This window comes from Panicum hallii, chromosome 1 (assembly GCF_002211085.1).
Source record: "Panicum hallii strain FIL2 chromosome 1, PHallii_v3.1, whole genome shotgun sequence".
NCBI classification, from domain to species: domain Eukaryota; kingdom Viridiplantae; phylum Streptophyta; class Magnoliopsida; order Poales; family Poaceae; genus Panicum; species Panicum hallii.
In genome coordinates, this window is record NC_038042.1 from 27,741,544 (window position 1) to 27,759,915 (window position 18,372).

Consider the following 18,372-nt stretch of genomic DNA (forward strand, 5'->3'; position numbering starts at 1 on the left):
AAAAGAAATTTAAGTAGGCGTTTAAATACAATGTGGCTTCTGCAATTTAAAACTGAAGCATTCAACGTCCTTTTTATAACCACTAGCCAGATCTAATTGGCATATTGTCATGATAGCTCTAGCAATCAACACACCCAATAATATTCTTCATACGATGATGGAGTTGGTTGGCGACGGATCGGAGTTGGTTGCAGAATGTGGGGGCTTGTGACTAAGAAAAAAAATATTTTGATGCCACTTTATGACGAGCTATATGACTATATCTAAATGATTGCGCTTTTGATTAATAGACTATTAGTACATCTTTTATGCATGCAATTTTCAAAGGTGCCAACTGGCTAAGGTACTAGCGATTGCTGTCAAAGGTGGAAGACTAAGAGGATGTAACAAAAGCATATGAAGCTTTGAATGAAGGTGTTCACCTTGGAATTCTTCACCAATAATATGTGGTGATGTAGGAGTAGAAGTTAAATACTGATTGTTGATATATCAATACATTCTATTTTACTTAACCTTTTTATACCAAAGTCGGTATTGGAAAGCCCGCGCCTATTTTTTATATTTTTCTTATCTCAGAACCAATTAACTTGCTCCAATGGGAGTCGAACCCAAGCCTACGTGATACTGCTCAGGTGCTCTAACCACTAGACTAGAGGCACTTTTGCTATTTTACTTAACCTTACATATATTTCTGCTGTGAGCTGATGTAATAATGAACTAAGCACTGTGTGGAAACTTCAGAGGCTGGAAGACGTTTCTATTTTCTAAATAATTGTGTATCAAAAGGTAGACTATATTTTCTAGAATACTATATATATGATAAAATTCATTCCGGTTTGTGATACAACAGAAGATAAATTTTGGTGGAATAAGTAATAGATAGCACAGTTTTTTACTGATAATGATCACATCGAAATTAGTGGGAAAATTGCTGGAATTTTCATGAATTGAGATATTTCATTTCTTCCAAAACTACAGTGATGAATAATTGTATGCAACACACATTTAATTTAAATAATGATTATAACATAAACTAAGAATAAAAGAATCACAACTCTTAGTTAATTAACAAACATGATTACATGTTGCCTAAAACTGAGCTTGGATTCGATCCACAGTCATCTTGTCGACTTGGAATGCCTTGGCAAGGATATCATCTGTGATGGACAGCTTTGACCCGAATACAGCATTTGCCACGGTTATCACCCCGGGGTTTTGGCTGCTCAATGCTGCAAGGACCACTGCATTTTTAGTTCCGTAGTTGAATTGGAAATGGATCAACCCTTGAGGGAACACAAATACATCGAAAATAGCCCGAAAGCCATCAAAAATAGCTATTTTCATCGGTCGGCCGACGAAATTAGGCCGACGGAATAAAGTAGATAAAAATAGTTTTATTTTCATCGGCAACCGACGAAAATAAAGCTATTTTCGTCGGCCAGCACGGCCAACGAAAATATGTTCGCATTTTCGTCGGCCTCCCTGGCCGACGAAAACAATGGTAATATTTTCGTCGGCCACCTGGCCGACGAAAATACTGGTCACGCTACAGTATTTCCGTCGGCCATCTGGCCGACGAAAATAATGGGATCCTGTTTAAAAAAACAGCAGTATTCTCAAGCTAGATATGTTGAACTCTTTCGGTTGGATCCAATCAGCAAGCCTTATAAGATGCCATGGATATGTTTGCAGGTGAAATGAAAAGGTACATGTATAGACAGCAAAGCCATCCAACAAGCATTGTTTTAAGAAATCTGGTAGCACGACAGAAGGCTAAATCTGTACTAACTTACAAAATGGGCAACAGCACTCAAATTTTCAGGAAGAGTCTCCAATAGTTTTCTTTTAGTAGGTTCATACACTTCCACAAATATCGCAGAAGCCCTGGAATAAGTTATAGATATGTTAAAAAAAAATCACATACACAGGATCAATATAAGACAGTTTTGTGGTCTACAAAACAAACAGAAACATAGACGTACTAGGCTGCCTGAAAGTCACTACGAAATCCATGCTGCATTGCATCAGACTGAAGCCAAATGCTGCAAATGTACTTGGCAGATGAGGTCCCGGCCAGAGTTAGCATAGCAGAAGTGACCGCCTTAGTTGCAATCGGATTCTTATCAAGCGACATCAAATACCTGCAGCATTGCAAAAATACAGTTTGAAGATGTAGCATTGCATAAATACCAGTAGCAGCTGCAGGCATAGCATAAGACGCACTGAGCGCATAATCGAATTACCATGCCAAGAAGAACCGCCAATCCTTCGTGTCAGACCCGGGGCCACGGGACTGGGTACCTAACGTAGTTTAAGGAGGTTTAAGAGATTAAGTCCGTCTTATCTCTTATTCATCTTGTTTATCTCTTATTTATTCCGTTTAAATAGGAGATAGAGTTAACCGACATGGAGGGGATCTACTCGAGATATGTTCCGGTATGATCCCTCAGCGGGTGTTGGTTAGCATCTTTGTAACTCTGGCCTCTCGGATATATAAGGGAGGTCAGGGACCCCGCTCAAAATACGATTTTTAGGTCATTCTACACCAAAGGCAATACAAACCACCATACAGGACGTAGGGTGTTACGCATCTTGCGGCCCGAACCTGTCTAAGCTTTGTGTTCCTTGCACCTTCGAGTTTCTGATCTCGGCGTGTCCTCACCCAAAACTTACCACCTTGGGTATATCCCTCGGTGGGCAGCCGGTTAAACACCGACAGCTGGCGCGCTAGGTAGGGGAGCGCGTCGAAGATCCACCGGCGAGCTCGATGGCATCTTTCAACTTCATCAGGTCAGTTCCCTCTCAGAGTACGACATTCGTTTTTGGCTCTTGGGTCTGCATCGCAGATGGTGTGGGCAACTTTCAGCGTTCCTCATCGACATGAGGCCGAAAACCTTCGCTGTGGATCCTTGCAGCGACCTTGACAAGTTCGTCGACGAGCTCGACAACTTGCCGCTCCATACCTCCGCAGCTCAGATCGAGATGGAGTCTGCCCCAGGCTCGACTTCTTCTGGTGTTGCGACAACTTCCCCTGGTTTGGACTTGTTCCAATCTAGGGATCCGCATGGCCGATCTCAACTCGGCTCATGCAAACCGGCCACTGATCTGCAGGAGGCCAACGCCTCTGGGTCCCTCTCCATGATAGAGAAGGACCTGGACTTGTTGCTCCAGGACGGAAAGCCTGAAGCCACCGCGTGTCGGGGGGCTTCGGGTTGTTCTGGTCCCGGGTGATCTGGTGATCACCTCTTTGCCGGAGGGGCGCATTGTGCATTGGAAGTGCATGAGGCTCCCCGATCTATTCGAGGCAGAGGGTCGACTTGTGGCTCACCTTGAGCCCTTGCCTTTTCAAGAGGGCAGGCCATTGGCCACCGCGGCGGAGGGGTCGACTGAACTAGTCAACGAAAGCTCTCATGAGCTTTTCTCCCGCCAGGTGCTGATGGCCGAAGAAGGCGAGGATGATGGGGACCTTCCCATCGTTAACTCTGAAGTGATCTCCAAAGATGAGATCACGGCCAACGCCGGCGATGAGAACGACGCTGATCGTGAGGCGCGGAGGGCCAGGAACAGGGCCCGCACAATCCGGCGGAGGAGGGCCAACGAGCGAAGGCGATCTATGCATCGCGAGCTTGACCCTGAGTTCGCCGCCATAAGCGAACGGGGTTTCAGGACTCCGGTGGCCAACATCGCCAGGGTGACGGCCATCCTCGAGCGCAGCCACGATCCGGAGCTACGTCAAGCACTTCTCTACGCGCAGAGCGCTTGGATCCAGCTGGATCAACACAACCCGGCGTCCACCATCAGGGAGGAGCGCATGGGTGAGAGTCGAAGTCAGGCTCACAGCCGAACGGCTGGCGGCCGTCCTCGACACCAGCTCAGCAACGACAATGCCCGCGGGAGCCAGGCCCCTGGCGGGAGGCAGCAGCCACTGCAAGGGGGTCATCCGCGCCAGGCCAATCATCGACCTTCTCCGGAGGACCTGCGCCAGCACATCAATGAAGGTCCCGACGCGCGGACCGTGATCTCCTCCAGGCGCAAGGTCCGCGAAGAAGTTGAAACTGAAGGTATTGACTGTAGCGATCGATTCCCTACTTTCTCTGCTCGTTTTAGCAGATACAAGTACCCAGAGGGCTTCAAACCGATCGGCATCACCAAGTACGACGGCAAGCAAGCTCCTCAGCAGTGGCTCCGTTGCTACTCCACGGCCATTGAGGTCGCAGGGGGTTCAAATATCACCAAAGTCGTCTACTTCCCGATGGCTTTGGATCCTGCGCCGCTTACTTGGTTGGAAAGCCTCAACAACAACTCAATCGACTCCTAGGAGCGCCTCAAGAAGGTCTTCATCGACAACTTTCAGGGAGCGATTGCTCGTGCAGGTACTCGTCACGATCTTGCTCAGTGTAAGCAGGAACGTAATGAGCTTCTGCGGTCCTACACACGTCATTTCTTCGACGTTCGCGACACCATCGCCAACATCTCGGAGGACGACATCATCGACTGTTTCTACAATGGCATCACCGACCCGGGCATCTACAAGGATTTCGGGCGGAACAGGCCGAAGACTGTTGCGGGCCTTCGTGATATGATGCACGATTGGTCCGAACAGGAGGAGAAGATGCGGGAGCGGTTTCCGCGGCGTCAAGATAGCAATCTGCGACGCCCAAACGACAACTGCAGCGACAAAGGCCCGTGGGACTTTTCGGGTCCACCCCGGAAGCGAAAGCCAGATGATGTCATCGCGGCCATCGATCGTCCTTCACGGGGCAAGAAGTCGACGACGCAGGAGGAGTTCGAGAAGCTCCTGCAGAAGAAGTGCCCATGGCATCCGGGCGCCAGCCACGCCGCCATCGACTGCTACCACCTTCGGAGGACGTTCAACAACTCCGGTGGCGGAAAGAAGAACAAGAAGCCTGCTGACAAAGAACCCGAGGATGATGATCAAGAGGATCATGGGCACAACCCGAAGTTTCAAGACGCTTCGAAGGTTGTCAATGTCATCTTTGGGGGAGACGAGGATTTTGGTTCCAGGCGGGACCAGAAGCTGCTTCTCTGGGAGATTTTGTCCATCGAGCCGGTGGTACCACGACCACTCCGTTGGTCGGAGGTCCCCATCTTGTTCTCCCGCGACAACCAGTGGACGAGATTTTCGGAGCCCGGTAAGTTCCCCTTGGTCCTGGATCCTGTGGTGGCGGAGGTCAAGCTCACCAAGGTCCTCATCGATGGCGGGAGTGGGCTCAATCTCATCTTCATCAGCACTTTGAAGAAAATGGGCTTGGATTTCAAGGACATGCTGGTTCCCAGCAAGTCCCCCTTTTACGGCATCGTCCCAGGTAACGCGGCACACCCGCTGGGTACGGTGGTCCTCCCAGTCACCTTCGGCACGCGGGAGAACTATCGTACCGAGTTCATCAAATTCGAAGTGGCTAACTTCGAATCTTCTTATCATGCCATATTGGGTCGTCCGGCACTTGCCAAGTTCATGGCAGTGCCGCATTACGTCTATCTGCTTCTTAAGATGCCAGGACTCAGTGGAGTACTCACCCTCCGTGGCGACTTGAAGAAGCCATACGACTGAAATCAGGAGGCGATCCAATACGCTTCGACTACTCGTGTGCCAGATGCTTCGGGAGAAGTACTTGCGGCCGCGCAGCAGCTTTCCCAGTCCGGGCTAGAGATTCCTTCCAAGAAGGCCAGCAAGGCGAGCATCCAGTCGACTGATGATGTGGCCCTCAAGACGATCCAGCTTCAGGAGGGAGATTCATCTAAGACCGTTGTTATCGGTGCGGGCTTAGGTGACAAATAGGAACTCGCGCTCGTCAGCTTCCTTCGGGCTAATCGAGACATATTCGCATGGAAACCAGCGGATATGCCAGGGGTGCCCAGGGAGTTGATCGAGCATGCTTTGAATGTACACCCGAAGGCTACGCCTAAAAAGCAACGCCTGCGAAGGTTTGACCATGACAAGCGTGAGGCCATTAAACGGGAGATCGCTAAACTTCTCGCGGCTGGATTCATTAAAGAAGTAATCCATCCAGAGTGGGTAGCAAATCCTGTTCTTGTAAAGAAAAAGAACAATGAATGGAGAATGTGTGTCGACTACACTGATCTCAACAAGCACTGTCCAAAAGACCATTTTGGGCTGCCGCGCATTGACCAAGTTGTCGATTCGATGGCTGGTTGTGTCCTTCTCTATTTTCTTGATTGCTACTCAGGTTATCATCAGATCGCGCTTAAGGAGGAGGACCAAATCAAGACTGCATTCATCACCCCGTACGGGACTTACGCCTACAGAACAATGTCCTTCGGGTTGAAGAATGCAGGAGCAACCTATCAGCGTGCGATCCAGATGTGTTTCGCGGATCAGCTGCACCGGAATGTTGAAGCTTATGTGGACGACGTCGTCATCAAGACCAGGGCATCCAGCGACTTAATTGCAGATTTGGAGGAAACATTTAGCAGTCTGCGCAGATTTCGGTGGAAACTCAATCCCACCAAGTGCGTCTTTGGAGTACCTTTAGGGAAATTGCTCGGGTTCATCGTCAGCAACCGGGGCATTGAAGTCAACCCTGTAAAGATCACGGCCATCACTGATATGGAGGCTCCGGCCACAATCAAGGATGTGCAGAAGTTAACAGGTTGTATGGCTGCCCTGAACAGGTTCATCTCCCATCTCGGGGAGAGAGGACTACCTTTCTTCAAGCTCCCGAAACGCCAGGATAAGTTCCAATGGATGGAGGAGGCCGAGCGGGCCTTGCAGGATCTGAAACATCATCTTCAGTCGCCTCCGATCCTTACAGCACCATTGCCAGGGGAGGATCTACTACTTTACATCGCGGCAACAACTCATGTTGTCAGCAATGCTATTGTAGTCGAGCGAGGCGAGGAAGGCCATGCGTTTGGAGTGCAGAGGCCTGTCTACTTCGTCAGCAAGGTCCTCTCCGAATCCAAGGTACGGTATCCAGTTGTTCAAAAAATTTTATACGCAATCCTAATCACATCAAGAAAGCTACGCCATTACTTCGACGAGTACAAGATTACTGTGATCACGGATTTCCCGTTGGGGGATATTCTTCATAATCAAGATGCCACGGGGCGCATATCCAATTGGGCAGTGGAACTGGGGGCTTTGTCAATCGACTTCAAGCCACGCACTGCAATCAAGTCACAGGCTCTAGTCGACTTCATGGCTGAATGGAGAGAGAATCAAGTCCCAACCCCAGTGGACAAGCTAGAGCACTGGACCATGTATTTTGATGGGTCCCTCAAGCTTGACGGCGGCGGCGCTGGTGTTCTGCTTATTTCTCCACGAGGTGAACAATTGAAATATGTCCTTCAGATCCTGTGGGCAGTATCCAACAGTGAAGCCGAGTATGAAGCCTTGCTTCACGGCCATCGTTTGGCAATATCACTAGGGATCAAGCGACTACTCGTATATGGCAATTCTCTTCTTGTTGTTCAGCAGGTCAACAAGGAATGGGACTGCAACAAGGAGACGATGGATGCTTATGTACAGGAAGTGCGCAAGTTGGAAAGCAATTTCTCCGGCTTGGAGGTTCACCATGTATTGCGGGAGCACAATGTTGGCGTGGATATCCTGTCCAAACTGGGGTCCATGCATGCTTAGGTCCCGCCGGGAGTCTTCGTCCAGGAGCTCAAGCAGCCATCCATCAAGTCTTCTCCGCAGGTAACCATCGACGTGGGTCCCCAACAACCCGATCGAGAGGTTATGGTGCTGGGGGAGGACTGGCGAGAGGCTTTTATCGACCTCATTCGAGATCAACAGCTACCAGCGGGAATCGACGCCAAGAGCACGGAAGCGGCACGCGTCTTGCGAAGAAGCAAGGGCTTCATCCTGGTCGACGGCAAACTCTATCGGCGTGGCGCTCGGTCATGAGTTCTCATGAAGTGCGTCACAAAGGAAGATGGTTTTGACATACTGCGGGAGATCCACGAGGGCGTCTGCGGAAATCATGCAGCTTCAAGAACGCTGGTGGGGAAAGCATACAGGGCCGGTTTCTGGTGGCCCACTGCAGTGACCGACGCAGAGGATCTCGTGCGCAGGTGCCAAAATTGTCAATTCTTTGGCAAACAGACTCATGTTCCAGCTCATAGCCTCATCACTATACCGCCATCTTGGCCTTTTGCTTGTTGGAGTCTCGACATGATTGGGCCCTTCACGACGGCGCCAGGCGGTTTCACCCATGTTCTGGTGGCTATCGACAAGTTTACTAAGTGGATCGAGTACAAGCCAATAGCCAAGCTCACGCCAGATCGGGTCGTCGACTTCATTTCAGATATTTTGCATCATTTCGGCTTCCCCAACACCATCATCACGGACTTGGGATCAAACTTCATGGCAAACCAGTTCTGGAAGTTCTGCGAGAACGCTTGCATCGAAGTTAAATATGTCTCGGTTGCACACCCAAGGGCCAATGGACAAGTCGAAAGGATGAACGGCTTGATAATTGACGGCCTCAAGAAGAGACTTTATGATGAAAACAGCAAGAAGGGAGGCAAATGGGTGCATGAGCTGCCACATGTCGTCTGGGGGCTTCGGACTCAGCCGTCCAAAGCCACAGGACAAACACCTTTCTTCCTTGTATATGGATCTGAAGCTATTCTACCAGCTGATATCATGTGGAAGTCTCCAAGGGTCGAAATGTACAATGAAGGCGAGGCGGACGAGGCACCGCAGTTAGAGCTCGATTCTATGGAGGAAGCTCGCTGCACCGCTCTTGTTCAGTCAGCTCGGTACCTGCAGGGGATCCGACGATTTCATGATTGCAACGTCAGGGAGCGGTCATTCAGTGTTGGTGATTTGGTCTTGCGTCGTATTCAGGACGAATCTGGCCTACACAAGCTCAACTCAAGGTGGGAGGGCCCATTCGTCGTCAAGCAGGTTACAAGGCCAGGGTCTTATCAACTACAATATCCTGAGGGTCAGGATGTCCCGAACTCCTGGAACATTCAGAACCTGCGCAAGTTCTACCCTTAAGACGAGGCCTGGTGATCGCTGAATCCCCGGGGGCTTAGAAGATTTCTTTTCCCCGAATCAATTTGGAGGCTATGAGCCACATACCTCGGGTTGTACATTCCTTCTTACCTGCATGATGGCCATGGTCACGCGCAAACACTTATATATAAATCGACTTCTCGTCGTGAATGTTGCGGGGGCTACGGCCACGTTCTTCCCCTTTTGATTTCAGTTCCTGACGGAACCCTCGACTCCGTCTAACTCCTCCACATATCAAGTTCTGCCGCGACCTTGGATGGTCGCACGAGACAGCAGTCGCGTTTTTCCAACATAGTCGACCCGTTCGACTGGTTTATTCCCAGTTTGTTGGATAAGCTCATGCGAGGAGCTGCCTCGACTACATCCTACGTGGTTGCACCCAGAGTAGTCTTGTCCCTGCCACGAACATGGCATACTCGCGGCGACGCCCGCGCTCGCTCCTAGCAAGTCCGATCCATCCGTCTGGGTCCTACCTAACTTGCGGAGCGTGCTCCTACGAGGAGCAACCCCGACTACGTCCAGAGTCGATGCACTCGGGGTAGTTTTGCCTTAAAGCCTGGCAATTGTGCGACGATGCTCGCGTTCTTTTCTAACAGTTTTAGACCCACGAGTTCGGGTTGTAGGCAACTTGTTAGATAAGTTCCTACATGGAGCTACGGCTACCTTCAGGGTCGTTGTACCCAGGGTAGTGTCTACTACTTACGCCTTGTAAGCTTGGATATCAATTCAGCACAGGCACATACACAAGTAGAGACATCAAAAGAAACCATATATACAAGGAAGTGAATACTTGTCTTCAGTACCCTAATCCTGCATTATACTTTGAACTATGTGTTCTGATATAGGTTGGGACTCTAGGAGGTATCTGTCAAATTGCTCCTCGGTGCAGTCCGCCGCCATGCCTTGAGCAAATATCTCCAGCTTCGCGCTCGGCAGGAAGGACTTCACGATTGCGAGGGCATTGTTGACGCACGTGACGGGCGCCTCGGAAAGGAACTTCATCACCTTCTTCGGGGCCTCACGGAGACGCTCTAGCAGGGGCCGGGGGATCGCTTCGCCTTCTTCTGGTGGGTCCACCACGTCCACCAGCTCCCGGGCGGCCCCCCTGATGCTCTCGAGTTCTTCGCCCAGCGTCTTGATTCGCTGAAGGCTGTCGACGAACTGTTGCTTAGTGTCGCCGATCACCTTCTGCAGCCTCTCGACGTCATCTGTACGGTGATAGAGCAGGTTCTTCACGTCAGTAAGTAGCTCTTCTTTACTGATTAAGTTTCTCCTAAGCTCTGTGGCGGAAAGCTTTTCAGAACCCAGGGTGAGTCATACAGAGCAAAATACCCGAGGGAAGCAAAGGTTTACCTTGGTGCGCCTTCTTTTGCTCCTTGAGCTGCTCCTTATGCGCCTCAAGCTCCTTCTTCTGTTCCTCGAGTTGTTGCTGGAGCTCGGCGTTGGCTTTCTCAAGATGTACATTCTCCGTCTTCTCGTCGTCAAGGCGCTTCCTCAGGGCATCGAGTTCCTTACGGTCGCGGGCAAGGGTCTTCAATTCCTCTGCCTGCTTCTGGGAGTGGGCGATCACACTCTGCATAAAAAGGGAAAAGCCAGATTAGCAACTCGATGTAGCTACTGGCAGAAAATACTCTCAGGTCTTACCATGGTAAAGTCATGCGCCTTCTTGAGGATATCGACATTGTCATCCGTCAGTAGCGGGTCGTCTGCCAGGTCGGTGGCAACGGCTTCCTGACTACCCGATCCGGCCAGCAGCAGCTCATCGGGTCTCCCGGAGGTTCCCACGGCTTCTTCAGTAGTCAGCTGCTGGGCGCCTGCAATCACAAATGTTCTCAGCACATAGCATGCGGATCCCGGTAGCTATCCGGGGTGGTCAGACGCTCACCTGCGCCATCTGTTGGAGCGGCGCCAGGGGCCTCGTCCTGTTTCTCGCCACCGGCCCCAGCCTCGACTTGTTGGATCTCGGGAGGCGGCAGGTCGGGCAGCGCGGTGTCGGCCCCGGGGGCTGGCTCCGTGGGCGTCGACCCTTCGGGGGCCGATGCCTCGGGGGCTGACGCAGCGGCGACTGGCCCAGCACTTGATGATTCCTCCCGGGTCGAGGACCCGGGGGCTGGGGCAGTCAAAGTTGGCGTCAGCTGGAGGTCCGCGGCACTTGTAGCACTAATGAAGTCGAAGTTAGTCAACACATAAGCCGAAAGATCAAATCATTTGCAGTGCAACAAGAGGCAGACTTACAGTACAGATTTTTTCTTAATGGCTCTCTTCATCCGCACAGCCTGACGCGGCGTCTCCGTTGCCGGTGGCGGGGTTTCACCGGCTTGTGGCGCGATCCCCGCCACGGCGATGGTGACAGCGGCGGCGGTCGCCGGGCTCACCCTTTCTCCTTCGGGCTCGGCCCGGGCGGAGGATGCGGAAGGACTACAGGTGGATGTTATAAGTACAACTCAGCATTAAGGTAACACATTACAACAAACAAGTAGGCTCTTACCCGGTGGATTCGAGTTCCTGCACCTTGCGTTTGCGCACCAGTCGATGGCCTTGCGGCACCAGCGGCAACGCGCCGGTCAACTCCACGCTTTGCTCGGAGGAGTTTTCCCGGCGCGCTTCTCCTTCGGCTCCCTCCTCCGCTTGCGAGCTCACGCCCTCGGTGGACTCGATGCTGCGTTGAGCTGCAGTAAGTCGGGCCCTCCTGGCTTCAACGGCGGCAGAGGGGAGGAGGTGGTCTGGTCGGGGGGTGTCAGGTCGCGGCGGGTAGCTGCGGTACAGCTCCGTGTGTCCCTGCAGAAGGTTCTTCAGTTAAGTAACGGAGTAACAGAGGTTGCTTTCAGCAGAAAGAAGTCGAGTACTTACTGGTTTGGGCGGATTTCGTGCGGAGAACAACGTGGGCACGTACGGCACGGCGTCCACGTCCAGTAGCACCCGCTGAACTCGATGGAGCGCGGCTTCGTCGGACAACTCCTCTGCGCACATGCGAGAGGGATCAGCGGGGCCGGTGTACTCGAATCCCAAGCGATGGTGCTGCTGGATTGGTTGGACACGGCGTTTGTAAAAGGCTAACATGACGGAGGCGCTGGTCACTCCCTTCTTCTTTTGCGCCTCTATGACATCCAGCAGCTCCCTGACTTGATCCATCTCCCCGCCGGAGGGTTCGAGATTCCACTCTCCCCTCACTATAGGTGGCCTGTTTGACTTCGTCGGGAGGTGGGGAGCGTGGTTCTCGATGTAAAACCAATGGTTTTTTCATCCAGGAAGGTTGGAGGGGAATTTGTATGTGAGATATTTGTCGCCGGCCTGCTGACGCAGTTGGATGCCGGCGCCCCCCACAACGGAAAGGTTCTTGGAGGTGGGCTGTGGTTTGAGGCGGAAGAGAAAGTGGAAAAGATCCCAGTGGGGTTTGATTCCAAGGAAAGCCTCGCAGTAATAGATGAAGATTGCCATGTGGCAAATCGAATTAGGGTTGAGATGATGAAGCTCAAGCCCGTAGTAAAACAGAAGGCCTCGGAAGAAGGAACAAGAGGGGAGGGCCAATCCCCGTTCGGCAAAGTGGAGAAATGTGACGATTTCGTCAACATTTTCCATGGGGAACGGTTCACGGTACGAGGGGCGCCAGTTGACAAGACTCTTTTCTTGCAGCAACCCCTCGGAAACTAGGTTCTTAAGATGGTTGAGGGAGCACTTAGTGTGTGTCCACTCCGCGGTCGATGGCTGCGCCTCTTTCTTCTTCCCCTCGATCTCCACCTTCTTGGGTGCCATCTCCGATTTGCTGGCCACGAGATGCTCGGGGGCTGCGGGGAGAAGGGCGGGGAGGTTGGATGGGGGGATTTTTTGGAGAAGTGGCGGCGGCGTTTGGCTCTGTTTGGGGATTCTGGCGGTTTTTGGCAAAATGCAGATTGAAAGCACAGTTTTTTCCCACTGTTGTCGCGGGGTTAAATAACCAGCGGGGTGGGGAAAAGTTACTGTTCTGAAGTTCAAGGGTCGTTTTTTGGAATATTCTGAAGATGAGTGGTCATTTGGTGGACTGTTTGGATTAAATATTCAATTAATCATTTTTTCAGGGCTAGTTAGCCCGAAAAAAGGGATTTTTCGGGTCGATGATCTAGTTTCCATCAATTGTATCATCATTTTGGTAATTTTTCAAGTCATCATTTTTAACCTGCATGCCACGGTTTTTAGATCCTTATCTCCATATTTGTGGGATTTGGATTTAAGGCTCGAGGGCTGCGGGGTGCGTGGCATTGACTACTTATTTTTCAAATTTCTTTGACGGATAAGGAGGATTACAGACAAATGGGACCCTCAGCCTGATTCTTCGATTCAACCTAAGCCTCGGGGGCTACTCCATATGGAGTGCGATTTTTCAAATCGCACGCCATGATTAAAAATAAGAATTCGGGGCATGAGCACCTCATAGCTTCGATGCAGACAAGCAAGTACTCGAAGAAGGACTTCAAGGCGAAGCTTCAGAAGAAGTCGAAGACTGCTTCGAAAGTACTTGATAAGCCTGCAGTACTCAGCTACGAGAGCTCGGGGGCTTGTCAGACCCGGGGCCACGGGACTGGGTACCTAACGTAGTTTAAGGAGGTTTAAGAGATTAAGTCCGTCTTATCTCTTATTCATCTTGTTTATGTCCTATTTATTCTGTTTAAATAGGAGATAGAGCTAGCCGACATGGAGGGGATCTACTCGAGATATGTTCCGGTATGATCCCTCAGCGGGTGTTGGTTAGCATCTTTGTAACTCTGGCCTCTCGGATATATAAGGGAGGTCAGGGACCCCGCTCAAAACACGATTTCTAGGTCATTCTACACCAAAGTCAATACAAACCACCATGCAGGACGTAGGGTGTTACGCATCTTGCGGCCCGAACCTGTCTAAGCTTTGTGTTCCTTGCACCTTCGAGTTTCTGATCTCGGCGTGTCCTCACCCAAAACTTACCACCTTGGGTATATCCCTCGGTTGGCAGCCGGTTAAACACCGACACATCGCGCCGGTAGCGCTTCCTCCACTGGTTCCTGCGGCCGGAGCGGAATTGTTGCAGCAGGAGGCGACATGGAGCTGCTGGAGATGCCCAGCCCCGGCCTTGCGCAGGTGGGGTGGCAGCTTGGGCGGAGAGGGTGGTGGGTTGGGGAGGAGGAAGAGCGAGGCGGTGGGAGTGGAGATGAGGCGAGGTCGGCAGCGCGGGGGCCGCTCGGGGGCGGCGCGGTAGGCGCGCTGTGGCGGCGGCTCAGGGGCGGGGCGGCGCGGGGGCGTCGGGCCGGCGGCGCGGTGCGGGGGCGGCGCGCCGGCGGCTCGGGGGCGGGGCGGCGTGGGCACAGGGGCCACGCGGGGGTTGGGGCGGCACGGGGATAAAGAAAACGCGTGCAACGTGATAGCTATTTATATTAGGCTAACTATATTTTCGTCGGCCAAATTAGGCTGACGAAATTATTATTAATTTCGTCGGCTTAGGTTAAGCCGACGAAAATATTTCCTTTATTTCGTCGGCTGTTTCCAGGCCGACGAAAATAAGCGTAATTTCGTCGGTTTGGGAAGGCCGACGAAATAATTTAGTTGTTTTCGTCGGCTTGACTTGGGCCGACGAAAATAAATGCGGCCGACGAAATTGAGGTGTTTTGGTGTAGTGATATCTCCTTTGTTAAGAACCTTTGTGAACAGCTTGTTGCCCGGGTTCGATGTCACAAAGCCTACGTAGAGGGAGCCCTCAAGCACGGTTAGGATCTCAGTTCCACGTGGATGTGTGTGAGGTGGATTCAGACCATATGGTGCGTAGTCGATGCGAGCAAGAGAGATGCCCATGGTGTTCAGCCCAGCAATCTGAGCAACGTTCACTGGTGTGACAGTGGAGCCTTACTTGTTTGTTGTGTTGCCAGCCAAGTGCAGGCCCAAGAAGAAGAAATCTTCAGCCACAACATCCTTTGCATCCTTGCATGGGAACCCATTAGACACGCACTGCATCAACAAAATCATAAGTTGGACACATGTTGTATGGTTGTTGGCAGCTACAAAACTTATAAGATGCACACAGGACACCCTGTGTATATAGAATTAAAGTGATGAAAGACATACCTTTAGACATCTTATCGATGACGCAGAAGTCCTGGAGAAGGCTTGGATCAGAGGCGGTGGCATGAAAGCATGTCAAAGATAGCAGGGCTGCCGCAAGGAGGAAGACGCGAAAGGCCGTTTTGGTGGTGTTCCACTTTACTCAACTCAAACTAAAGGAAACGATAAGCTGCTGGGGTGCTTTGGTAACCTGGAAAGTATAGTTATATGGCTGGTTGCTTTAGTGCTTGTGATACCAAGCGTAGGAGAGGAGATTATATTATAGGGAGATATCCATGGCTGGCCTGCCTTATTAGATGTGATGCCTGCAGGCAAGTTGCTATGCGGTTCTGCAGGAAAATTTCTTCCGGGAATGTGTCATGCCGCGTTTCTTCTCAGCAGGTGCATTAGCCGCCTGCAGATATACTAGAGGAAAAAGATTGTTTCTGTGTTGGGCAAATTATAAGCTATTAGTTTGACTAGGCCATATGTACATAATATATGTGTCAAACTATTGATTCCCAGTTTGTTATAATAAAAGTTGAAAGTAAGCGCAGCTTGACGAGCTTTTCATGTATGATCGATGTCCTATTGTTCTTTTTTCGTAAAGTAGTACTACTTATTATCACGGATCACCATAAGAACAACGTTATCACTTTCTGCTCAGTAAATTGCCTTAACTTTTTCTTAAGTTAGTAGCTTTTGATTCCCTTGTCATGCTCGTAGTATGGAAGATTTGACTGAAGCAAAACGAGTGGGTGTTTATTAAGGGTAATGCAGCAGCGGCCGCAAGCGTCATCACGGAGGTCATTGAGGAGGCATGATGTAGATCTTGGCAGGAATGGTCGATCTCCTGTTCTTCATCCCCAATGGCGAGTTTTATGTTGATTCTTTGTAGGTCAATTTTTTCTTTTTCACAACTTTCTTTTTGAGTCTTTGGTGTGAGGTCGAGTGCATATCTTGTAAAGATTTTGCTTATTCTCTTAATGAAATGCAACACTACTGGAAAACAGACCCTTACTACTGCGCACCGGGTATTTTAGTGCCTAAGACCTCCTAGGATACCGGTTGGAAAGACCAACCGGTACCTAAGGGTTTCCCTCTTTTTTTCAAATCATATTTTATTTTAATTATTTATTACTATTTATATTTGCAGAATTGCTACGCGTACCCGAGCTATACACTACTATACGTCATTTAGTTGCGTTCGTGTGAAAATAATATATAAAAATAACTAAATTTCATTAACAATCATGTAATTAAGTTATCTAGATATAATAATATTTATAAATATACAAATGTCACGATTACAAGCACTGAAAATTAATGTAATGAGCAATCATTTTTGTCTCAACTACAAGTTCTAAGCCCCTCATGACGTCGATGCGGATTCTATATGGACCGTATGGCCATCATGGTAGAACTCGCCTTTAGGATCAATCATCTCCTTCAAAATGAGTCCTATGAGCTGCTCCGACACGGCCACGATCCTATGCACATGAAGAACTTCATCCTTGATTCGCATCATCTATCATTTTATAAAAATCAAGCTCGATATATCAATTCTCCACCATAGTATAAATAGAAACATATTTATGAATGGTTTGTACATACTCTTAGATCCTCTATCGTAGCCCTCCCAAAATGGTTAAAGTGTGCATGTAATATCATACATAGTACCCCACACCAATTATTTCCTTCCTTTTATCTCGAACACTAAAAAAGAAACAATTAGTTATAATTGTATGCGTATATAGAATAGTAAATGAGATATGCAAAGAGTAGCATCCCACAAACCGGGAAGTCCATTCTAACATCCAATTCATTCTTAAAATAACCATTTTGCTTTTTCACAAAAGCTCTCCATTGCAACAATTCCAATGTCGTACCCAACTTTTGTGCCCTTGTTGTAATCTAGGTACAACAATGTTTTATAATCCTCCAACATACGCTTTAAATCTCTGGATTCCTTTTTAGTTTCGCAGACTTCCTCTGCTTTATGCAACATCTGACCAAGATCATCTTCTGCAACCTGTGCTTCAGTATCTCCATCAGGCTCACCCATTGTAGTATCTTCAAAGAAGGCACCATAATCTTCCGTAAATTCAGGAATGGCCTCCTCCTCTTCTTCAGCATTCTCCAGTATAATCCCTCTTTCTCCATGCTCGGTACAAACATTGTAGTTGGATATGAAACTATTTTGGAACAAGTGACTGTGAATGGTTTTTGTTGAAGAGTAATCCTTTTCGTTCTTACGGATTTGCATGGACAACGAAAGAAACTATCATGCTTGTGTTTCTCTGCCGCAGGATGAATTCGTGCACACCATTAATAAACTCTCTTGAACGCCGGTAGGCGTTGTACATCCATTGCTGACTCATCTGGAAAAAATAAAGAGAATCTAATAATTGCTTACTATCAAAATAATTCTTTCATAATACAAAATTACAACTATTTCTGAATGTGTTTGTGTGCTCCTTTCACCATAGCCTTCTTTCCACAAGGCTATGTTGGAAGAAACACAGAGACACATATAGAAAAATTCTCTTATATATATACATCATTAGGGTGTCAAAATAATTCATTCAGAATACATAATTAAAACTAAAATTGAATACATAATTCAAACTAAAATTAAGACACAATTCAATAGAATTATTTTGGATACTCTTCAGTTAGTTTTCAATCTGCATCTCTACAAATTAACTTTGGTTGATTATTGTTTCTGAAAATAATTCCATGGCTCCTCCAATATAGCCTTGGGAACATTGGAATCTTCAAGGCCCACACTAAAACCATCGACAAGTAAAAATTTCATCAGCAATATGGTTGCAGCATATTCATAAATTGCGTGGCCTCCCTTGGACCCTTCTAAAAAGAGCAGAGAACACAAAAAAAGTTAACGAGCCATGAACATAATCTTGGAGAAGGTCTAACTTTATAACATCATTTACAAAGTTGAATCTTAACAAAGATTGTGTTCATGACTTGTTCTAAGTTTTGGTGTCCTCTATTCTTTTTGAGAAGGGTCCAAGGGAGGTCATGCAATTTCTAGCTATGCTGCAACCGCATTGCTGATGGAATTTTTACTTGACGATAGTTTTAGTGTGAGCTTGAAAGATTTAAATATTCCCAAGGCTATATTGGAGGCACGAAATTTTTTTCACAAACAAATTATATCGGTGTTTAACCTTCAAGCCCACCGAGGGATATCCCCGATATGGTAGATTGTAGGAGGGGTGTCGCCGAGATCAGGAACTTGAGTGTGCAAGGAACATAAGATTTAGACAGGTTCAGACCGCCGAGAGTGTAATACCCTA

General features: G+C 49.0%; 1 pseudogene; it reads right to left on the reverse strand.

The window, feature by feature from the left end:
* Positions 1-1,089: 1,089 nt before the first annotated feature.
* On the reverse strand, positions 1,090-17,318 carry LOC112896652 (annotated as a pseudogene).
* Positions 17,319-18,372: the final 1,054 nt, after the last annotated feature.